The sequence below is a fragment of the Gorilla gorilla genome, chromosome 10, assembly GCF_029281585.2.
Source record: "Gorilla gorilla gorilla isolate KB3781 chromosome 10, NHGRI_mGorGor1-v2.1_pri, whole genome shotgun sequence".
Lineage (NCBI taxonomy): Eukaryota > Metazoa > Chordata > Mammalia > Primates > Hominidae > Gorilla > Gorilla gorilla.
In genome coordinates this window covers 115,846,750-115,871,554 of record NC_073234.2, presented here as the reverse complement: position 1 = coordinate 115,871,554, position 24,805 = coordinate 115,846,750, and the positions used below count along the sequence as shown (strand labels likewise).

The 24,805-nt window shown below is 40.3% G+C and overlaps 1 protein-coding gene across 4 annotated transcripts in view; it reads right to left on the bottom strand.

The window, feature by feature from the left end:
* Nucleotides 1-24,152, bottom strand: part of NR1H4 (nuclear receptor subfamily 1 group H member 4) — a 132,993-nt gene extending 108,841 nt beyond the window's left edge. Inside the window, exons 1-3 of one of the 4 annotated variants that reach the window (XM_055358757.2) lie at nucleotides 23,658-24,150; nucleotides 22,004-22,043; nucleotides 20,474-20,620 (exon numbers count right to left, since the gene is read on the bottom strand). The gene's annotated coding sequence lies outside the window, so the exon portion shown is untranslated. Of the gene's footprint in view, nucleotides 1-20,473; nucleotides 20,621-22,003; nucleotides 22,044-23,380 lie in introns of all 4 variants that reach the window. The other 3 variants (XM_055358760.2, XM_055358759.2, XM_055358758.2) reach the window with 3 other exon arrangements.
* Nucleotides 24,153-24,805: the final 653 nt, after the last annotated feature.

The window sequence follows — 24,805 nt, the reverse complement described above, 5'->3', positions numbered from 1 at the left end:
TTGTTCCACTAAGCTTATATGCTTTCTTATGTTAGGTATGTAACTCATCATGTTTCTATTTTTTGCTCTAGCTTCTAAAACTTCCAAGTTTGAACCCTCTAATTGTAGTTTAATTCATTTATTTATTCATTCAGTGAACATTTATGGAAAATGATTAGTTTCATTATCTTGTCCCTGCCTCATAGAGCTTTGATTTCCTTTTTATCATTATTGTAACTGCTTTTCTATTATATGTTTAGAACAATGTATTTTTATTACATGCATCTTTTGGAAGTTGCCAGTAGAGAATAAATGTAAATAATAAATAACTAAAATAGTTTTACTGTAAATATGATAAGTCCTGGGACATACTATTGCATAGGAGCTAAGCACACAGGGCTTGGAATCCCATAGCCTCTAGAGTCAAATCTCAGTTCTGCTCCACTAGCAGTATAAACTGAGACGAACTATGCTTTCTGAACCTCACTTTGCCCACCTGCAAAATAGGGCTAAGAATTCCCACATGAGATGTTTATGAAGATTAAATAAGACAACGTGTAAAAAGCACCTAGCATGGCCTGGCACATGGTAAATGTTTAACAGTCACTACTTGTGTTAAAGCAGGTAAACATACAACAAATAATTCTGTCCATAAATACCTTGTCTCTGAGGTCGGTTGAGCTTGGTTTCCATGAAAAATAAATGGACATTTTTAAAGCCTCACATTTTAAATTAATTTTAAACTGTTTTCTTTTGGTCTTCTCCAAGATTCTCGGCCATGTTCCATCACCCCTTGTTGTTGAGTCCTCTTGTCTAATTATAAACTAAATTCTGGCTTGTTAGCAAGAAAGATTTTTCTCAGGCTCTGTTCTATAAACAATACCAGAGAAATCACAGATGCCTTGAAAACCAGGAGGGCTCTCCCAGTCTGCAATTTTTTTTTTTAATCTTAAAGAACCACAAATGACTCTGACTTTAAAAGTTGTGTATTTGCTCTCAACAAGCACAGCACATTAAGCCTTTCTCTTCTATAGCACACATTATACTGTCTTATAATTGTTTATTTCCATGGCTGCCTCATCCAAAAACTTCCTGAAGGCTGGCAGACCATCTCATTCCCCATTCATCCTCTGTTCCTAGCCCAGTAGCAAGCATATAGTAGGTGCTCAATAAATATTTGTTGAATCATTGAATGAACCAAACAATTAATGAAAAACTACATGAAGACAAGGACCATATCTAATGCAGTGTGTTGTCTTCTGGGGCACTTATCATAGTGAATGAATGAATGAGCAAATGAATATCGTTTAACTGAGTCCACTTGAGATACAAATAACTTTTAAAATAAGAACAATTTAAACATGATTCTTTACCTTCAGCCACAAAACAAGAACTTTTTAAAATCTCAGAGTCAATTTATTTTTAGAGAACTTTCAAAGCCACGCCCAGTGTTTAAGAGATTGACTATTTTCTTCACGACTATTGTCACCAAATTCTCAAACATTACTACTAATACAAAATTATCAAGTTCACATAACATTTTGGTGTGGAATCTTGGTGTTGTACTTTCTCCTTAGTGACAGAAGCTTGGGCAGAGAGCAGAGAGGGGTAAATGGACCCCCGCCCAAGATGGAGACTGAGTTTAGCAGGGTCCATAGCTGGAGCCTGGGCTTTGTTCTTCCTAGGACTTGGCACAGCTGGAAGACTGTTAAGGGAAGCCGGCCAGGAGTTCATTTAGTACAGAAACCCAGGAGACTCTAGGGAAATAACTCTTCCAAAACTGGATTCAAAGGTAACAAGCCAGTGTAAAGCTGAGGGGTGGTTCTATGTCTTTCCAATTGTGCACTCATCACTTACTCAAGTGTTCTCCTTGTCACTCAAGATCCTGGCACACACATGAACCTCAGCTCCTTTCCTGGGTTTTCACACACACACCCATACATAAAACACAACGTCACAAAGCCTATCTTTGTGTGGCAGACAAAAAACTTTGGTAAGTCCAGATTTCTGTCAAGTAACTTGGTACCCCTTCCTCTCTCCTCTTCGTAGGAAAAAAAAATTAAAATATATTCATTTACCTATACAGAGAAACATCCAAACTCCTTTTATTCTAACTTCTCTCTCCCAATGCTTATATTTTCACACCCAAATGGCTCTTATATTCCTAAACAAAGGCACTTCCTTCCCTAAGATGAATCTCATACCAGCTATTAAAGAATTATTTTTGCCACCTCAACAGAGATTCCTAATTGTTTCTCAATATCCATTCTTGCTATATTCACTCAGAACCCTTAATTTTAGCTGGGTATATGGACACCCAGCATAAAGGCTGTCTTTTTCAGTCTCTCTTGCAGCTAAGAGTAGCCAAGGAATATGAGCAGACCTCATGTGAGCAACTTACTAGTCATGGAGTACATCCTTCACCTTCTTTTTACCTCCTTCCTATTGGATGAAATGCGGACATGATGGTGAAGGCTGGAGCAGCCATCTTGGACCATAAATGAATGGTATGTGTTGAAAATGACAGAGCAAAAAGATAGAAGGAGCTTGAGTCCCCAGCACTACAGAGCTGCTGTTCCTGTCCTGGACTATTTATACTCTTGACTATTATGTGAGAGAGAAATAGACTTTTCCCTTGTTTAAGCTACTTTTATTTTGGTTCTTGGTGACAGCCACTAACACTGTATCCTGCCAAATATACCTCTTTACCCAGATATTGGCAAACATCAGCAGCATCAATAGATATGTGACAGGCATTCTAATCAGGTTATCCATTAGAGTAAGCCCTGCTCATTTCTCTTGCTTTATTGTTTTCTTCTTTCATGTAGAATCATTCTGCAGACTCTTATCAAGTTAACAGACTTCTATTGTTTTTGGTTATAAATTTAAAATGTTAGCATTTTATATGGGATGGGATTTTTTTCAACCAATTCCAATTAATCTTGCATGTTGCTGAATTTAACTTTAGTTTACATTTAAGTTCAATTTAAAATTTCTATGTAGATTTTATTAAGCTTATAACTTATTTCTTTCAGATTTTTTTGAAAAAAAAAGTATAATCTTCAAACGTTCAGAAAAAAACAGAATTTTTTAACCCCAAGAAATCATTAGCAATCAAATTCAAGAAATCTTAGGATTTTGTCAGATTTGTTTCAATTCTTTATCTGAAAGAAATAAAACCCTATGTACAGTTGGAAAATCACTAGCAATCAATTTCAAGAAACCTTAAGATTTTTTCAGATTTCTTTAGATTTTTTATTTTAAAGAAATAAAACCTTACATATAGTTGGAAGCCCTGTATACCCTCCTGGATCCCATTCTCCATCTTTCTTCCCTTAAGGTTGCCACTCTCATGAGTGTTGTGTGTTATCATTCCTACATATATATTTACACTTTTACTATCTACCTAATCATAAGCCACGTATAGCACTCTTCTGTGTGTTTTCAAATTTTAAATAAATAAATGATAAGAATATCATTCTGCAACTTGCTTTCTTATTTAACATTAGATTCTGGTTCATTAATTTTAGTTATATTTTATAATTATTCTGCAATGTACTCATTCTTCCATTAATGAACATTGAGGCTGTTTTTACTTTTCCACTATTTCAACCAATGCTTCAATGAACTTTCTAACTCCAGATGCGAAGGCTCATTTTCTAGAATGTTTGCCTAGAAATGAAATGGTAGTGTTATGGTGTATGCATATTTTAAATTTTAATAAACTTTGCTAAACTGCTCTCCAAACTTGCTCTACCAATTTATACTCTCATTCCTCTATATCTTTACTAGCATATGATATTGTCAGATTTTTTTACTTTTTGCCAATACAATGGGTATTCAATGGTATCTCATTATCATTTTAATTGGCATTTCTTTGATTACTGGCAAGGTTTACTCACCATTTAGTTTCCTTACTGTGATTTGCCTCTTTGCCTATTTTACTATTGGGATATTTGGCTGTTCTGTTCATTTACAGCTATTCTTCATATTTTGAGAATCTTAACCTTTTTTAGTTATGTGCATTGCAAATATTATCTTCTCCCAAGCTATAAGCTGTCTTTTAATTTTGATGTACATAATCTAAACATTTTAATGTTAATTCTTTCTGTCTATGAATTGTGCTTTTGTCTTCTGATGAAGAATCCTCTCCTACCTGAAATCATAAAAACATTCCTGTATATTTTAAGCTAATAATTTTAAAGTTTTGTTTTTCAAATACAGATCTTTAATCCATGGAGAAGTAAATATAATTTGAGTTTAAATGTTTTAATTCTAGGAATAACAAATTATGGGTCTTATGACATTTGAAGGATTGATGAAAGAAAACAAAAGGAACCAGATTTTGAAAAAGTAGAAATAACATTCAAAAGCATCCAGAAAAATATCATAAGTAGCTGAAAGAATTCTGTCATATGTTGGGGAGGGGGGTCAAATTTTAAGTACTTTTAGGATCTTCTCATTAATTTCTCATGCAGTGTGTGATCCTTGGTTTATGTACTGAGCTCAGTGGGTGCACCACTCCAGGTCGGCTCATCCTCACTCCCTCTCCAGGCTTTGCCACTTGCCTTTCTTCCCAGGCTGGAGCAATCCCAGAGAAGGCTCACATCTCAGCTGCTGCCACCATCACCTCATATCCTAATGTCTCCAATTTTCATAGTCTCCTCCGGGACGAGGACTGGACTTAGGCATGGAGACGCAGCAGGTCCTGTGTGCAGGTTCAACCTGACTAAACCCTAGGGAGTTTCTGGTTTTCCCAGCTCACAATTGCCCAGAGGGACTGGCAAATGAGGGAGACTCAATGGCCTGAAGAGCTGATTTTCACCAATGAGGCAGAAGATGAAAACAAACTTGCAAATAAATTTCTTGCCCTTATTCTTCTTCCACAGCATATTGTTCTGAGAATCAGTGACTCCATGTGACCACTCTGGAGAAATCCCACATTAGTCAGTGATGTTTTCCTGAGAAGCCGTGCCTAAACTTGGCAGCATACCAGCTTGTATTGCTTTCCCTCCTTATCTGCCGTTTTCCCTCTCCTTTGTCTTCTGTAGGATTGTATCCCTCTCTTCAATAAGCCATAGCACGTACATTTTGTTTCATACTGTCCTTCTAGGGACTCCAGACTAACAGAATTGGCTTAATTTTTTTAAAAAAATGTTATTTATCAGTAACCAAAATTCAAATGTTTATTAAAGCTGTAAAAAGTTCTATTAAAGATGTTAAAACTATGATCAATACATTTTGTAAATACCGTATAAATGAGTCGGTTCATTGGCAAGTCAATCATGTGGAGAACTGACTTGCTTCTGTAGAAGGGAAGACAAAGAGAAGTCCAGCAATCTGAGTACTATTTAGAAGATACATCCGATAGGAATTTGTTATGAACTGAATGTGAAGGTTAAGGGATGGATGATATTAAGGATTACCCCTACGTTTCTGTTTGGGGCACCTGAATGAATGGCAAGCCCATTCGCTTCATTAAAGCAGGGAGAGGAGGTTTGTGTGTGTGTTAGGGCTGAAGACTGTCAGGGAAGGCCGAAGACTGGATTTGGGCTAAAGACTGTCAGGGAAGATGATGAGTTCATGGAATCTGAAGGATCTGAGATATTTTGTAGGCATTTGCATAAATGAGTCTAAACTTCATGCAGATCTGAGTTGGAGTCATTGATTTTTGAGTGCTATGATGAACACTGCTAATTGACTAACAACCTCTTCTCTCATCTTCCTTGCTAACAGAACCCCACTTTTATTCAGGCGGTCATGTACTCAGTCTATGTGATGAATAAAAATTGATTAAGCCAATCATGGTAACCCCATTTCTCTTTGTCATTGATTGGTTGAGGGTGTACATATAATCCATTTCTAAGACAAGGGAAATCTACTGGGGAACTTCTAAGAAAGATTTTCCTCCCTGATAAAACAGCATGAGAAGAAATCTCACTTCTGCCTTCAAAACTCCCTGCCTTCTCATTTTAAATGTGTTACGTGAGAATCTAAAGCTTGGAGTTCCAGCCGCCATTTTGAAACCATGAGACAGCTCTGAATGGAGGCGCTGAAAGTCAGAAACAGCCCAGGTATCTGATGACATCTCTGAACCCCTGAGCCAACCCTGGAACAGACTTTCTCCAGACTTATTGTTCTCTGACATACTTAAATATCATCATTGTTAGGCCATTACTGGGGACGCTGACATCTGCAGCCAGTTTCCCAATGTCACACAGATATCTTCTGCATACCCTTGATAAATGGAGCCATAGAAAGTAGAAGAGGCTGGCAGAGAAGGTCTTGGATAGAACTCAGAAAAATGCCAATGTTAAAAGGACATAGAGGAGTCTGCCGAGGGGTATGAGAAGAACTAGCTCAAGAGATGTTAACCATCCCATATCACAAAGCTAACAGTAGTTATAATCTAGCATTATCACAAGGAAATAAATATTTTAAAATGTAACTCTGAAAATACTGATTCTATAATAGTGGATACAAATGATTATGCATTTGTCCAAACTCACAGAATGTACAACACCAAGAGTGAACCCTAATGCAAACTATGGCCTTTGAATGAAAAAGATGTGTCAGTGTAGGTTCACTGATTGTAAAAAATGTAGCACTCTGGTGCTGGGTGTTGCTAGTAGGAGAGGCTATGCATTTGTGCTCAGGTGTATATGGAAAATCTGTACTTTGTTTGATTTTGCTGTGGATCTAAAACTCCTCTAAAAAATAAAGAATGTAACTCAAAATGATCCATTTGGCTTTGAAATTCCAAATCTGTTCAAATATTTAGCCAAAGATAAGGTGAAAAACAGAAACCATAGGTTTTTAAAATCTAAATAAAGATTTTTAAATTTTTGGGACCTTCCTTGTTTGTTTCACCACATTATTCCAAATCAAGAATTAGTTTGGACTCATTTGTTGATAAAGTGAACATCTTTAAATTCCATGCTTAAGAGTTTCCTATGGGTTTGGGTCATGAAATTCACTTAGCCTTGGAGAAATAATTGCTTGTCAGCATGAAGCCAAGCTGATGAATAATTCTGACAGCATCATGCACCAAATTAGTGAACTGGCCAACTTCAAATTTCTCTATTAGCTACTGTTTTTGCCAAGTGTTTAATTGTGAATGGATGTGATAAGCTATCCCTCTCCCTTCACTTAGAATAAATATTTGTAGACTCAGTGACATTACACTATCCTTATAATGCACTTATTCTTTCCTTGTGTTAGTGATAATTTAAGGGCATAATACTCTGCTGGATCATAGCATAAAAGATGAGGTCAGAGAATACTTTATGTGAGATAATAGTGCAATTTTAGAAATGTTCAAGGTAAACTAATTTAGCACAAGGAAGAGGAAAGGGCATGGGAAAGAGCTCTGGTTAGACAGAGCTGGTATTGAATCTTGGCCTCACCACTTAGAAACTGTGAGAAATTAAGCAAGTTTCTTATACTTCCTTAGCGTCCGTTTTTCATCTGCCAGATAGAGATAATAATATCAACTCCATAGGGTAGTTCTGAGAACTAAATCATGTCTGCAAAGAACTAGCATAGTGCCTGGCTCATAGTACATTGTTAATAAATAACTAAAAGTCCTAAATCCATACATTTATAGATTTAATATTGGAAAAGGTTATTGGGGCTAAATATTTGTTAACTATGTTGCAAAAACATTATTCCCAATCAGTCACACATTTCCTTTCTTTTCTTTCGCTTGAGACAGAGTCTCACTCTGTCACTGTCACCCAGGTGGTGTGATCGTGGCTCCCTGCAGCCTTGACCTTCAGGGCTCAAGCAATCTTCCCACCTCAGCCTCCCAAGTAGCTAGGACTACAGGTGTGTGCCACCATGCCTCGTTAATTTTTGTATTATTTTTATAAAGATGGGGTTTCACTGTGTTGCCTAGGCTGGTCTCAAACTCCTGGGCTCAAGTGATCCTCCCGCCTTGGCATCCCAAGATGTTGAGATTACAGGCATGAGTCACCACACCCAGCCAGTCACACATTTCTTAGCTTTGTCTATAGTGTATTTCTCTGGGCAAAAAAGTCCCATTTTTATACAAATGATTTGCTTAAGATTTTTCATCCATTTATAAGTGGGATGGGCATAAATTTCCTTCTGAGTGTGCTCACTGTGTCCCTTGTTCCATGATTGTCTCTCAGCTCCAAGTCTACCCTTCCATGCTTTGATTTGAGATGCTGGAGCTGGAACTCTGCAAACTGTATTTCTGCCTTGCCAGCTGGCTTCTTATTAGACTAACAAAGGAGACTGCAGGGCTAGAAGAGGAAGAAAGGATTTGCTCCTGCCTGACAGCTTGCTATGTTCTTCTGTCTGCTTCCTTTTCCTGTGTGCGGTAGCCCAGCAATGCTTCTTTATCCATACAGTGGCTTTTCCCATAGCAACAACGGAATCCAGTTTGGGGTTTTCCAACACTTGGAGAACCAGCTTCATCATGCCCCTCCCCTCAGAGACACCAGTACAGGCGGGGCAGCAGCCCCTCCTCATAGATCTGAGTTTCAGTTCATGGGGCTCCTCCTCCGAACTTCTATATACTAATAAATCCAACTTATTCCCTTTATTCCTTCACCCCCTGAAATAGAAGCTGCTTTCTGCAGCTGCTAAAATTGTGGTAACTGAGAGTTCTCTTTCTGTCCTTTCAGTTACCTGAGTAACAGTGTTATATATCTAGTTTTGTATTTTTTCCTTTATTTTACCATTTTTCGATAACTGGCAAGCTTTCTCTTTCCCAATTAGACCTTCACAGTCCATTATCCTTGTCTGACTTTGGTAACAGAGTCTGGTAGCATTTTTTTTTTTTTTTTGACAGAGTCTCGTTCTTGTTGCCTAGGCTGAAGTGCAATGGTGCCATCTCAGCTCACTATAACATCCACCTCCCGGGTTCAAGCGATTCTCCTGCCTCAGCCTCCCAAGTAGCTGCAATTATAGGCACCCGTCACCATGCCCAGCTAATTTTTGTATTTTTAGTAGAATTGGGGTTTCACCATGTTGGCCAGGATGGTTAGGAACTCCTGACCTCAAATGATCCACCTGCCTCAGCCTCCCAAAGTGCTGGAATTACAGGTCTGAGCCACTGCACCCGGCCATGGTAGCCTCTTCAGATGAGTTACAAAGCTTTCCATAGTTTCTCATCTGTTCCTTGAAATTCAATAAAACTCTCCTATAGATGCGTCTGGCCCTAGTGTCTCTTTAATAGGTGTGTTTTGAAATTAATTTTCAATTACCTCTATGAATGTAGGTCTATTCAATTTTTCTGTATCTTCTTGAGTCAATTTTGGTAATTTGTGTTTTCCATGAAAATTATCCAGTTCAACTTTTTTTTGTTTTGTTTTGTTTTTGTTTGTTTGTTTTGAGACAGGAGTCTTGCTCTGTCGCCCAGGCTGGAGTGCAGTGGCGCAATCTCGGCTCACTGCAAGCCCTGCCTCCTGGGTTCACGCCTTTCTCCTGCCTCAGCCTCTCGAGTAGCTGAGACTACAGGCACCCACCACCACACCTGGCTAATTTTTTGTATTTTTAGCAGAGACGGGGTTTCACTGTGTTAGCCAGGATGGTCTCCATCTCCTGACCTCGTGATCCACCTGCCTCGGGCCTCCCAAAGTGCTAGGATCACAGGCGTGAGCCACCGCACCCAGCCTCAACTTTATTTTCAAATTTGTTGCTGTTAAACTGTTCACAATATTCTCTTAAAATCCAGCCTGGGCGACAGCGCGAGACTCCGCCTCAAAAAAAAAAAAAAAAAAAATCCTACTACCAGTCGTATTCTAATTTGCCTGGTTACAGAATTTTAGGTTCCAAATCAAATTCCCTCAGGCTTTTGAGAATTTGGCTCACTGTATTTTAGTGCTCCACCAACAAGAAGTCTGTTACTACTCAACTTCTCTTCCTTTTGTAGAGAAAGCTTCCGTTTCTCTTTTCTTTTCTTTTCCTCTGTAGACATTCTCTATTTTGTTTTCTTTTTTCATTATAGAGTTCAGAATTTTAACCAGGTGGATTTTTGTTGCATTCATTCTGCTTGGAATTTTCTGGGTCCTTTCAATCTAAGAATATATCTCTATTTAGCTCTAGAATGTTTTTCTATTGCTTTGCTAATCTTTGATTCTTTCCTCTCTCTGTCTGGGAATCTTAGATGAATGTTGAACCAGCTTCCACTTCTAACCATGACTGAGTAACAGGGAAAGGCTTTATGCTCTTTCCTTGAGCAACCAGAAAACTAGATAAAATACGTGAAATGATGGCTTTTAGACATTGGGTAATAGGACTTAGGGCTATCATCCCTGAGAAAAGTGAAACAAATGAGGTAAGCTTTGCGATTGCCCCATCTTACTTCCTGGAGGCAGTTTCCAGACCCCAGTGCATGAAGGGTTATCCAAGCAGAACTCACTTGGCAATCTTGCCAAATTGAGGGGACAGAAGTCAGAGTTTGAAGAGGTACCATTTCTCAGATGACAAAAATGAGATTATGACCGCACTTTCTGTTGGCAAGACTATGGGGAAACAGGCACCCTTATACATTGTTGGTGGGAATGCACACTGGTAAAACAATCCTGGAAGGAAATTTGGCAGTGCATTACAAAACTACATTTGCACTTACCTTTTGAACCAGCGATCCCACTGAAGATACATTTCCAACATGTATCTCCAACGTGTGTGTGTCTATATATATATATGTATATATATGTGTGTGTGTGTATATATATATAGTTATTTACTGCATCATTGTTTTAACTGAAAAATATTGAACAACCTAAACACCCATATTTAGGACCCTGGTTGGATAAACTATAATGTATCTACACAAGGCAGTATTATGCTGCTGTAAAAAAAGAATGGGAGGCTGGGCATGGTGGCTCACGCCTGTAATCCTAGCACTTTGGGAAGCCAAGGCAGGCGGATCACGAGGTCAAGAGGAGACCATCCTGGCCAACATGGTAAAACCCCGTCTCCACTAAAAATACAAAAATTAGCTGGGCGTGGTGGAACGTGCCTGTAGTCCCAGCTACTCGGGAGGCTGAGGCAGGAGAATCACTTGAACCCAGGAGGCGGAGGTTGGAGTGAGCCAAGATCGTGCCACTGTACTCCAGTCTGATGGCAGAGCAAGACTCCATCAAAAAAAAAAAAAAGAAGAAGAAGAAGAAGAAAAGAAAGAAAAAGAAAAGAAAAGAAAAAGAGAATGAGGAACATTTCCATGAGCTGGAAGGGTGTAATCTACAGGCTATATTACCAAATGAAAAAGGGCAAAATGAAAAAGAGTATATACAATTTGCTACCCTTCAAGTAAGACAGAAGGTTCTAAGCCAGGCTGGCCTGTAATCTCAGCACTTTAGGAGGCTGAGGTGGGTGGATCGCTTGAGGTCAGGAGTTCGAGACCAGCCTGGCCAACATGGTGAAACCCCGTCTCTACTAAAAATACAAAAATTAGCCAGGTGTGGTGGTGGACACCTGTAGTCCCAGCTACTCAGGGGACTGAAGCAAGAGAATCATTTGAACCAGGGAGGTGGAGGCTGCAGTTAGCTGAGATTGTGCCATTGCACTCCAGCCTGGGCAACAGAGCAAGACTGTCTCAAAAAAAAAAAAAGAAGGTTCTGTAAGAAAATATACCTCTTTCTGCTCCTTAGCACAGAAGAAATGCAGGAAGAACAATCCAGAAACTAATGAGATTATTACCTGCAAGGAGTAAGTGGGAATGAAGTAGAGAAGGTGGAGAAAGAGGAATTGGGTGGCAGGGATGGGGGTGGGGCTGGTGCAGGGGCACTTCTCTGAATATACCTTTTGGACAGCCTTGACTCTAGAATCAATGTAATGTTTCACATGTCAAAAAATAAAGTCAATTAACACCAACTAAGATGAGTGTGTCCATGGGGGCAGAGAGGAAGGGGAACAGAAAATGAAATACAAACAGTAACAAATGAACTTAACTATATTAAATGTGAATAATATAACCACACTTGTTGCACCTCTGCCAAGCCATATCAGAAACCAAACAATACAGCGAGGATTGCGGAAGCCTAAGTCTGCCTCAGAGCCAGAGATCTAACTTTGTTCTCATGTTTTCTCTTGCCTGCACATCTGAATTTCCCCAATTGTTTTACTAGGTCTCAGTTGTTTAACATCATCCTAAATAATATCCTTAGTTAGCAGCCGGAGAAGCCATCAGTTTAGAAAAACACTCATTATCTTTAGATTTGGTTTGTAGTTTTAGAAAAATTGGCCAGTTGCAGTGGCTTACACCTGTAATCCCAGCACTTTGGGAGGCCAAGGTGGGAGGGTCACTTGACTCCAGGAGTTTGAGTCTACCCTGGGAAACAGAAAGACCCTGTCTCTACAAAAAATAATTAAAAAAAAAAAATTAGCCAGGTGTGGTGGTGCACACCTGTGGTCCCAGCTACTCAGGAGGCTGAGGTGGGAAGATCACTTGAGCCCAGGAGGTGGAGGCAGCAGTGAGCTGTGATCACACCGCTGCACTCCAGCCTGGGCAACAGAGCAAGACCTTGTCAAAAAAAAAAAAAAAGAAGAAGGAAGGAAAGGAGGGATGGAGGGAGGGAAGGAAAGAAAGAGAGAAAGAGACAAAGGAAGGAAGGAAGAGAGAGAGAGAGAGAGAGAAAGAGGGAGGGAGGGAGGAAGGAATATCTAATATTGGGCCCAGCACCATGCCCTGCCAAACAGAGGTCTACAAGTGAAAGAAATTGACATAGCGGTGATCAAAAAGAAAATTCTTCTGTTATGAAATAAAGGGCACTGTGTTGGATATTTCATAATCATCAGCTTCTACATGACTTTCAAATGCTCTTCATGCTCATTAACACAGATTAATAATAGCTTTTTAATTAATACTTTAATCAAAGTTGGAAGAGAAGTAGGCACCGGTTTTAAAAGCATGGTGAGAAACTGAATAAGTGAGTGTTTAAATTTTCACTGCTGGGGACTTTAAAGTCTTAGCTTATCACCACCATGTGTTAGGTATAATCCTGAGGAATGATCAGAATTGTTTAAAAAATGTTGACCCGGTGATTTTCCATTCAGCACTTCCTCTCATGAGGAAATAATCAGAGACATACATAAATATTTACATACAAAGATTGCAGCATTATCTTTAATAGTACAAAAATGGAAAGTGCCCAGATGTCCAAAAATAGAGAAATAGTTAAAGGCGTTATGTCACAGCTATGCTATGGTATATTATGCATTATTAAAAATTATTTTTTTAAAAACTTTTTTTTTTTTTTTTGAGATGGAGTCTTGTGCTGTCATCCAGGCTGGAGTGCAATGGTGCGATCTCGGCTCACTGCAACCTCCACCTCCCGGGTTCAAGTGATTCTCCTGCCTCAGCCTCCCAAGCAGCTAGGACTACAGGTATGCGCCACCATGCCTGGCTAATTTTTGTATTTTCAGTAGAGACGGGGTTTCACCATGTTGGCCAGGCTGGTCTCAAACTCCTGACCTCAAGTGATCTGCCTCAGCCTCCCAAAGTGCTGGGATTACAGGCGTGAGCCACCACGCCTGGCCTCTAGAATGTTTTAATGACAGAATAACAGAATGTTAGAAAATAATGTTACAGAGAAGTGTGTCTCCATATCCTGCTTGCTAACAGAAAAATGTTGGGTATCAATAGCTCAGAGATATTTTCATTGTGTTACATTTTGTCTTAATGCATGATAAATATATAAGTTTGAGTATGTATATGTATAAAATATGCATATTGTACACACACACACATACCCCCTGCTACATACACACACATCCTGGAACAATTAACAAGGAAGAAAATAATGACCAGATAGAAACACACCAAAATGTTAACAAAGATGATCATTAGATTATAGCAATTGTGAGCAATTCCTGTTTCCTTACATATATTTCAGATATTTTCCAGATACTCTGCATTAAACATGTATTACTTTTACTAATTCTCTTCTTCCTGTTGTTCAGGCCAAGAATCTTGGAGCCGTCCTTGACTTTATTTCTCTAAAACCCCATATCTAATCTATCAGCAAACCTGTCAACTCTACCTTTAAAACAATTCCAAATCTACCTGCCCATTTCTCACCACTTCCACTCACGATGGTCCAAATCACCATCATCGGTAGCCTAGATTTCTGCCACAGCCTTATTTCTGGTCTTCCTGTTTCAACACTTGCACCCCCACCCACACCCCAGTTTCTAGAAAGAGCAGGAGGGGTCATAAAAGAACATTATAAGGAGTAAAAGAGAGTCCCATTTAGAGAGCAACAAGCTGAAGTCTAAAGAGGAACATCTCTAATGGGGAAATTGAGGAAAATGGCTAGAACATTTCAAGGAATACCAAAATCTGACATTGCAGTTGTTTTCCAATTCTGTGTTTAAATCATATACTTCACCTCCCATTAGCCACATAAAATACACAGGAAAAAATCTCTTATCCATTGTCGCTTTGAGTTGGTGTGATTTGGGGTTTCTTGTGGTAAATCCATTCAGAGAGAGCACAGAGAAGGTAGGAGGCAAAATGACAAACAGAGCAGGAGAGAAACTGGAGTAAGAAGTGACCACTCAGAAAGCTTAAGGCAGGGTGCTGGGTTCCCCACAGTGCATACAATGGAGGCTTGAGTCATTTTATTTCATTATGATGAGAGAAGGGACCTCAAAAGTCTGGGGAACGTAAGGCTACCCACTCAAGCATTTATGTTACATTAATATGTCAGGAAAGAGATGAGTTGATCAAATGCCACTTCCAAATTGTTTTCTAATTGGCTTCATGTGAATATCTCATGAGCAGAGGCAATGTCTCATTCACCTTCATTTCCCCCGCACCTGCCACAAAACAGGTGTCAGAAAACATTTGTAAAACAAATGGATTAATGAAGAAGGAAGGAAAGAAGGAAGGAAGGAAGGAAGGAAAGGGAAGAAGGAAGAGAGGGAGGAAAGGAGGAAGAAGGAAGGAAGGAGAGAATTTACAGGTAATAAGAATAGCTAGTGCTTCTTAAGTATTTTCTATAGCCAGGCATTCTAAGTGTTTTCATGTATTAACATACATAAACCTAACATAGATTTATGTACTTTCCCCAAAAGTCTTCAAGTACATTCTCATTAATTTAGCTTTTCAACAACTATTTATTGAGAACCACTATGTGTCAGGCACCTTTTTAAGTGCCGTGGTACAGCAGTAATCCAATACAGTCACTGTTACAGGATTCACATTCCCTGACTTGAGATTAGAATTAAATTCCCTCTGGCTTTGTGTACCTTGTACATTTGTATTGTCAACTTCACTAGCGAACAGATTCATGGTGCAAAGAAACTCTCTAATGAGACTAAAAAAGGAGCAGATGTTCTTAATTTCAGAAAGGGTGTTCATCAAAGCTGTTCTTATATAAGTTGTCCAGGTGCTGTTGGCTTCTGAAAATGCTTATGAGCACCAGAGCTAGAAACTCTGAGGGGATGTCCTCATTATTCCATTATATGAACAACTAGAAATGACAGGCAGAGTCAAAGCAAAGTAATTATCCTGTTAATTCAGGCCTCCCCAAAAGCTCCTTGTCTCAGCAGTTACCTTAATTCACTAATAATTAACCTCACATAGATTTATGTATTTTCCCCAAAGGTCTTTCTCATTCAGTCACTCAGCAACTATTTGTTGAGAACCTACTACGTGTTGGGCACATTTGGAAATGCCTGGGTACAGCAACATTCCAACAGTCACTACTCTCATAGAGTTCACATTCCCTCACAATTGAGGCAGCAGAAGAGCGATCCCCATTTTACAGAAAAATAAATGGAGGCTCAGAGAGGTTAAGTGACTCGGATCATGGATCAAGCAGAGAGATAATGGCACTGTATTCTGATTCTTACTACTTAGAATTCACAACACTATGACATGAAAAGATTGTTTTGATGAAATAGTTTACTGTAAAATGCTTTGCCATCTGTCACACACACACTGTGAAGGCTCTTGAACACATAAATCCTCTGTGGCATTGTTATTTAGAGGATTCAGTGCAAGGAGAGAGGTAGATACCCAGCAGGAAAGCTGTAGGTATCCTTGATTCCTCTCTTTCTCTCAAATCCCACAGCAAATCTTACCCAGAACCCAGTCACTTTACTCCACCTGCATTGCTATCACCCTAATCTAAGCCATCATCATCTCCCATCCAGACTTTTTTTTTCTTTTTTTCTATCCTTTGCTTTTTTTTTTTTTAGATGGAATCTTGCTGTCTCACCCAGGCTGAAGTGCAATGGTGTGATCTCAGCTCACTGCAGCCTCTGCCTCCGGGTTCAAGTGATTCTTTTGTCTCAATCTCCCGAGTAGCTGGGACTACAGGCATGTGCCACCACACCTGGATAATTTTGTATTTTTAACAGAGATGGGGTTTCACAATGTTGGCCAGGCTGGTTTTGAACTCTTGACCTTAGGTGATCCTCCCACCTCGGCCTCCCAAAGTGCTGGGATTACAGGCATGAGCCACCAGGCCCAGCCTCATCTAGATATTTGAAGTAGATTTCTATGTGGTCTCACTGTCCTTCTCACCCTTGACTTTCCTCAACACAACAGCCAGAGGAATATTTTTAATTTGGAAGCCAGATCTTGTCTCTACCCTGCCAAACACCCTGCAAAGGATTCCCTCCTTTCACAAAGAATTAAGAGCCAACAGCTTTACCATAGCTTACAAGGCCCCACACAATCTGGCTCCCATTTTGCCTGACCTCATGTCCCACCATTCTCCCTTTCACTGTAATCATTCTAGTCACAGTAATCATCTCGATGTCCTCAAATCCACAGGGCGTGTTTCCACCTCAGGGCCTTTGCACATCCTCTTCTGTCTGCCTCAAAGATTTCACTCCAGATATCTGCATCTTTACGTCCTTCAGGTCTTTGCTCCAGTATCACCTTCTTAGTGAAGCCTTCCCTGATTCTCCTTTTTGAACTTGCCACATGCTCAAATATTTTCATTCCCCTTTATCTTGCCCTATTTATTTTCCTCATCACACCACCCTTTAAAAAAAAAAACTACAGAAATTGCTTATATATTATGTTCAGGAATTTTTCTTTCTTCTATTCACTTATGTATTCCCAGAAGCTACGACAATGCCTGCTATTACTGGTAGACACCAAGAAAATATAAGTTATTATTATTATTATTATCATCATCACCATCATTGTTTATAAATTCCAAAGAACAGGAACTATGAGGCTTATACAGAAAGAAATTTCTTCCATTTGGAGACACTATAATTCAGAAAATGTGATCAAAGATTTTCATAGTCAAAGATATTAAATTGGAATCCCAGCTCTGCCATTTACTTGGGACGTTGGGTGAGATATTAATACTTGGCCTCTGTGAGTCTCAGGTCTCTTGAATATAAAATGGGAAAAATAATACCTATATCACAAGACTGCAGTACTGAAGAGAGGATATAATATACAGAAAGTGTCTAGTTTGATCAGAGCACAATTAATGTGAACTCTCTCAAATTAGTAGTTTCATTTTACGTTGGCCAGATTCTTATCTAATGGTGTGGCTTTGAATACATTCCTTCCACTCTTTGGGCCTCATTCACATAGCTCTACAATAAAAGGGTCCGTTGAGGTGCTCTCTCTCAGTATAAGCCCATGACCTTGACTGGCTTGGAGGGCTCCAAAGGGGCTGACGGGAACCTTGGGCCTCACAAGACATTGCTTCACCCTTTCCCATGGGTTAGCTAATCTGCAGCTGTTCATTACTGAGCCCTTTAAAAGTCAACAGATAATAACAGGAGATAAATAAAACCTTTGTCACTTACTGCTCTACCTTGGTTTTACACAAGTGCTGCCAGAATGAGTTGCAACAGGAACCTTTGAACAGACTAGTCAAATGTTATGTGCTGATAAACGTTTATTTAGAATGTAGCTTTTTTTTCCCTGGAATTTCTCAGTAATTAACCAACTGCTCTAATCAAGATCCTCTTAGGCAGCTGTTTAGAGTAGTTGTCCCCAAATTTCTCACCACTAGGTACTCCCCTTTTTGCTCCCATACCTCCTACACATAAATCCAAGTTTTCAAAGTTTTTTTCTACCAAATAAACTGCATGCATCAGGTGATAATTCCTGTATTTTTCTTCAGAAAATATATTCCATAATATGGGAAATGCCTGGAGGAAGCCACTCTAGGTTCTTAAGGAGGGCATAGAAGCGACGAGAGTGGTGTCTTATAATTGATCTGTTAGAACAGATTGGAGATTGGAGACAGGAAGAGGAAAGAGCTGGAAACCTCAGCCAGGCTGGTACATTTATCCAGTAAAGCGGAAATGGCTCATGGTAATGGGGATAGAAAGTCACAGGTAGATCTGAGAGGCATTTGGAAGAAAGAAGCAAGTCACAACCCCTGATGATGGCTCAGTAGTGTCACGGCTATAAGAAAAGGGTGGCCTTACTCTTTTGAATTAAATTGTTCTGGGTAAACTCTAACATTGATCAATTTAACAAAATCTAGTGTGGCTTCCTCCAGGCATTTAAAATGGAGTTTGTGGGTCAGGTCCAGTGGCTCATGCCTATAATCCCAGCAGTTTGGGAGGCTGAGGTGGGAGAATCACTTGAACCCAGGCAATGAAGACAGACCCCATCTCTACAAAAATTTAGTCAGTCGTGGTGGTGTGTGACTATAGTCCCAGCTACTTGGGAGGCTGAGCTGGAAGGACTGCTTGAGCCCTGCGAGGTGGAGGCTGCAGGAGCCATGATTATGCCACTGCACTCCAGCCTAAGCAGCAGAGCAAGATCCTATCAAAAAAAAAAAAAAAAAAAAAAAGAAAGAAAGAAAAGAAAAATAAATGAAGTTTGGATGCTGAAATGTTAAAAGATGTTTTGTTGGTTTAAGTGGAAAATGAAATAAAATATTTCAAATCAGAGCTTGCTTGGAAAATTCAGGAAGAATAATCGAGGTAGCAACTGCTCACTAAATCAAGTTTACAGGGCTTGTCTTGGCATTGCTCATTGTGCAACTTCCGTTTCCTATCCTCTTTGTTTCTCCTATGCCCACCCTGACAGGAAGGCCGCCTTTCCTCCACCTGTTGAAATCTTACATTCTCTCTAAGACTTAGTCCTATTTCTATCTCTTCTATAAAGTTTTTCAGGCAAGGCCAATGGTTCTTAACCTTAGCTGCACTTTGAGATCACTTGGCACCACCAGTTGTCTGGAGTGCAGCCTGGGTGCACCCTCTGAGTGGTTCCAAAGTGTAGTTAATGTTAAGAACAATTATTATAGGCCTATTTTAGTCCCTGCACATAGAAAAAATAAACAAAACAGACAAAGCCCTAGCTTTCATAGAACTCATATCCTAGTAGGAAAATAAGCAATAAGCATATTTTTAATAAGGCAATTTCAAAGACACTTGCACGTGCAGGTTTATAGCAGCAAAATTTGCAATCACAAAAATATGGAACCAGCTCAAATGCCCATCAATCAATGTGTAGATAAAGAAAATGTGATACACACACACACACACACACACACACACCATGGAATTTCTACTCAGACATAAAAGGGAATGAAATAAATAATGGCATTCACAGCAACCTGGATGGAATCAGAGACCATTATTCTAAGCGAAGTAACTCAGGAATGGAAAACCAAACATCAAATGTTCTCATTTATTAGTGGGAGCTAAGCTGTGAGGACGCAAAGGCATAAGAATAATACAATGGCCAGGCGCAGTGGCTCACACTTGAAATCACAGCACTTTGGGAGGCCCAGGCGGGCGGATCATGAGGTCAAGAGATCGAGACCATCCTGGCTAACATGGTGAAACCCCGTCTTTACTAAAAATACAAAAATTAGCTGGGCATGGTGACGCATGCTTGTAGTCCCAGCTACTTGGGAGGCTGAGGCAGAAGAATCACTTCAACCCAGGAGGCAGAGGTTGCAGTGAGCCAAGATCGCGCCACCGCACTCCAGCCTGGCCACAGAGTGGGACTCTATCTCAAATAACAGCAATAATAATAATAAAGAATGATACAATGGGCTTTAGGGACTGAAGGGAAAAGTTGGGAGGTGGGTGAGTGATAAAAGACTACACGTTGGGTACAGTGTACACTGCTTGGGTGATGGGTGCACTAAAATCTCAGAAATCACCACTAAAGAACACATCCATGTAACCAAAAACCAACTGTTCCCCCAAAAACCTACCAAAATTTAAAGATAAATAAGTAAATAAATAATAAGGTAATTTCAGAGAGTGATAAATAAAATAGATAAAAGTACATACAGTAATAAAACAAAAAGAAGCTAAGAAAGTTGAAGAGGCAACTTTAAACATTCTGAGGAAATGACATTGAACTGAGAACTGAATGTTGAGAAGGAGCCAAGATTTAAGGAAGGAGCACTTTAGACAGAGGGAACTGCAAGGTGGGCAAGTTTGAATAACAGAAAGAAGGCCTGTGAAAAAAAAGGATGAGTAGAACAATACAAGATTGAAAAGGAAGGCAGACATCAGGTGATGTGCGGACTTGTAGGCCATAGTAAATCTTTGTTTTCTGTTCTACCTGTGAGGAAGAGCTATGGTAGATGGTTTGCAAAGATGACCAAACAATCTTCGTATCTCTGTATGGATGCTCCTTTGCAATGTGACTTTGAGGCTCCTCTCATCAAGAGGTAAAGTCCGTTTTTCTTCTTCTTGAACTAGGTCTGGCCTGTAACCAAGAGAATGTGGAAGAAGTGACACTAAGGCCCTGCAGCTTTCATCTCTCCTTACAATGCTGCTCTGAGTCCATCATGTAAAAAAAAAAAATTAGTCTAGCCAATTAGGGCATGAGTGCCATTTGGAGGAGAACCAGAGCACCATGATCAACAAATAGCATCAGCTCCCTGGGAGGCTGTCTAGTCCACCCGACCTCAGTCAAACTTGAGATGACTATAGTCACAAGAGTGACCAGGGAAGACCAGCAGACCAACCACCTAGCTGAGCCCAACCCACAGAATTGTGAGAAAATAGTTTTGTGTTCTAAAAACATAAAAACAGTGGTGGTGTGTTGTGCAGTGATAGACAAGTGATACAGGCATCTTCGGAGTTTTAAATAGGGAGCAAAATAACATTTATATGTTTTAAAGACCAATTTTGTCCCAAATACATTGATGGATTTATCCATAAGAACCATGGTCTTCATCAATCTTTCTAAAAAACATAAAAACATTATAGCCTCGATTTGAGACAGTGCAACTCACAGGGCTGTGTTGGATTACTGGGGCTTTAAACCCTTCTCCTCAAAATGAAATCTTGTCCTCAAACATATTAAAACTGTGTGAAACCACGAACACTAAATTAAAAAGCCAAAAGTCATTTGACTTTCTACCTCATTTTAGCTGAGAATAGAACTTTTGAAATCTGATGAAAACCAGGATCACATTTTAGGCCAGAACTCGTTATGAAATATGTTCCTAAAGAAGATTAAAAAGGAAGTATCTGAGAACTCTAAACTGTGTTATTCTGATTCTATGTTCTGCTGAAATAATCAAGGAAGCATTACATCATTTTTTAAAATGTGAAAGGTTCAAAACTGATCTTTCAGTTGAAACCACTAAAAAAAAAAAAAAGAAATTAAAGATGATGATCTTTGGGCATGCAATCTTGGAAACAACTTTAAAACAACCAGCACTCTGAAAACATAAAAAGCTATTTTGTCAAAAAATTCTGTAGTTAGCAAAAGCCAAGATGTTTGCCCTTGCTGTGCATAATTATTTGATTTTCAGAAAAATGAGATTCACTTTGGTTATATAAGTAGCATTATTTTTTAAATAGTTCTTTAAGTAACAAGATTTAACCAGCCTTTATGGCTATTTATTCACAGTATTCATAGTATTTCCCATTAATTTCTGAAGGATGTTAGCATTATCCTTCTGGGGTGTTCATCACTGTGCTTTATAATATATTATAGTCAGATGTTACATGGCTTGAGAGGAAACTATGCAGACTCTTTCAAAATGACTTTACCTATTTAATTCTAATATCTTATATTCACTATTTAGAATGGTGGGAAAAGATGAAAGAGGAATCAATCGAAGATGTTCTCACCTACCTGACCACTTCACCACTATAAGCCAAACTCCTCTGGTTATCTATTGCATTAGAGAAAGAAAAAGAGAGTTATGGAGAAGGACAAGAAAGAGAAGACAACTCCAAATGAAGGAAGGAGACAGGTGAAATATGATAGAGAATAAACCAAGGCAGTCAGATGAAGAAAAAAGAAAGTGAAAAGAGAAAGTCAGATGCTTAAGCCAAATAATTAGGCTTTTTCAAGGGCATCTCAGGCAGTGGTCACAAAGCCACTACATAATTATTAGGTTTCCTTCAGCTTAGCACATTATCTGTAGCTCATTCTGGGCAAATCTTAGCCTCTTTTGGCCCTTGGATAACTTTGAGAATATGGTGACAGCTACAGAATACAGTTGACCCTTAAACAATGTAGTGGTCAGGAGCACTGACACTCACGCAGTCAAAAATCTGCATATAACTTTTGATTCCCCAGTAACTTAACTACTAATAGCCTACTGCTGACTCAAAGCCTTACCAATAACATAAACAGTCTATTAATGCATATTTTGTACATTACATGTATTATATACTGTGTGTATATATACATATATAATATAACATATATATAATATAGAGGAGAAAAGAAGAGGAGGAGAGAGCAGAAGAAAGCTACTATAAAGTAGCTAAAGAAAAAGAAATGTTATTAAGAAAGTTGTAAGACAGAGACAATTTATTTACTATTTACTATTTATTAAGTGGAAGTGGATCATCATAAAGGTCTTATCCTCATCATCTTCGTGTCGAGTAAGTTGAGAAGGAGGAGAAAGAAGAGGGGTTGGTCTTGCTGTCTTAGTGGTGGGAGAGGCAGAAGAGGTAAAAGAAGTAGAAGAGTGAAAGGGGAGGCAGGAGAGGTAGGCACACTTCATATAACTTTTTTTTTTTTTTTTGAGACGGAATCTTGCTCTGTCACCTAGGCTAGAGTGCTGTGGCACGATCTCGGCTCACTGCAACCTCTGCCTCCCAGGTTCAAGCAATTCTCCTGCCTCAGCATCCCGAGTAGCTGGGATTACAGGCGTCCACCACCACGCCTATTTGTATTTTTAGTAGAAACGGGGTTTTGCCATCTTGGCCAGGCTGGTCTCGAACTCCTGACCTCGTGATCCACCTGCCTCGGCCTCCCAAAGTGCTGGGATTACAGGCATGAGCCACTGCGCCCAGCTGATATAACTTTTATTGAAATATATATGTGTATAAGTGGACCCATGCAGTTCAAACCCATGTTGTTCAAGGGTCTACTGTGTAGACAGACCCTCTTCTCAGAAAAATGTGCACATATACCCTTAGGTTTAGTTCATATTTTCTGAGAGTTTTCTGGAGACCCTTCCCATGGACCCCAAACTGAGAATTCTAAAGGTCTCACCTCAAGGCACTTAAGATAGCTACTCCCACACCAACACTATCCAGAACAACCATGGCTTCTCTGGCTTCATGATCTCATTATAACAGCTCTTCCTTCCCCGTGACAGTCTTTCCATAGGAAATGTGTGGCAAAGAGGGAGGTTTACCGGAAAAGCTCTGCCTCCTTCCCCGGTTTTGATAAAGGAGGTTAGTCCTGCTCTGCCATGAGCGCTGGCTAAAAGGGCCTTGCCTTTCAGCCCCACTGGGGAAAGCTGAGGAGGAAAGGGAAGTGGATTCACCTGGCAGTTCCTCTCAAGCCTGGCGGCCATGTTTCTGCAAATGCTACCACACAGATGGCTGAAAGAGTCAAAGTGTATCCGGAATCGGTGGGTTCTTGGTCTCACTGACTTCAAGAATGAAGCCGCGGACCCTGGCGGTGAGTGTTACAGCTCTTAAGGTGGCGCGTCTGGAGTTTGTTCCTTCTGATGTTCGGATGTGTTCGTGGTCTTGCTAGCTCAGGAGTGAAGCTGCAGACCTTCGCGGTGAGTGTTAGAGCTCCTAAGGCAGCGCGTCTGGAGTCGTTCCTTCCTCCTGGTGGGCTCGTGGTCTTGCTGGCTTCAGGAGTGAAGCTGCAGACCTTCACGGTGAGCGTTACAGCTCATAAAAGCAGTGTGGACCCAAAGAGTGAGCAGTAGCAAGAGCTATTGCAAATAACGAAAGAACAAAGCTCCCACAGTGTGGAAGGTGACCCGAGCAAGTTGCCCCTGCTGGCTGGGGCAGCCTGCTTTTATTCTCTTATCTGGCCCCACCCACATCCTGCTGATTTGTAGAGCCCAGTGGTCTGTTTTGACAGGGCGCTGATTGGTGCCTTTACAATCCCTGAGCTAGACACAAAGGTTCTCCACTTCCCCACCAGATTAGCTAGATACAGAGTGTCCACACAAAGGTTCTCCAAGTCCCCACCAGAGTAGCTACAGAGTGTCAATTGGTGCATTCACAAACCCTGAGCTAGACACAGGGTGCTGATTGGTGTGTTTACAAACCTTGAGCTAGACACAGAGTGCCAATTGGCGTATTTACAATCCCTGAGCTAGACATAAAGGTTCTCCACGTCCCCACCCTACTCAGGAGCCCAGCTGGCTTCACCCAGTGGATCCCGCACAGGGGCTGCAGGTGGAACTGCCTGCCAGTCCTGCGCCGTGTGCCCACACTCCTCAGCCCTTGGGTGGTCGATGGGACTGGGTGCCGTGGAGCAGGGGGCGGCGCTCATCGGGGAGGCTCAGGCCTCACAGGAGCCCATGGAGGGGGTGGGAGGCTCAAGCATGGCGGGCTGCAGGTCCCGAGCCCTGTCCCGCGGGAAGGCAGCTAAGGCCGGGTGAGAAATCGAGAGCAGCGCCGGTGGGCTGGCACTGCTGGGGGACCCAGTACACCCTCCGCAGCCGCTGGC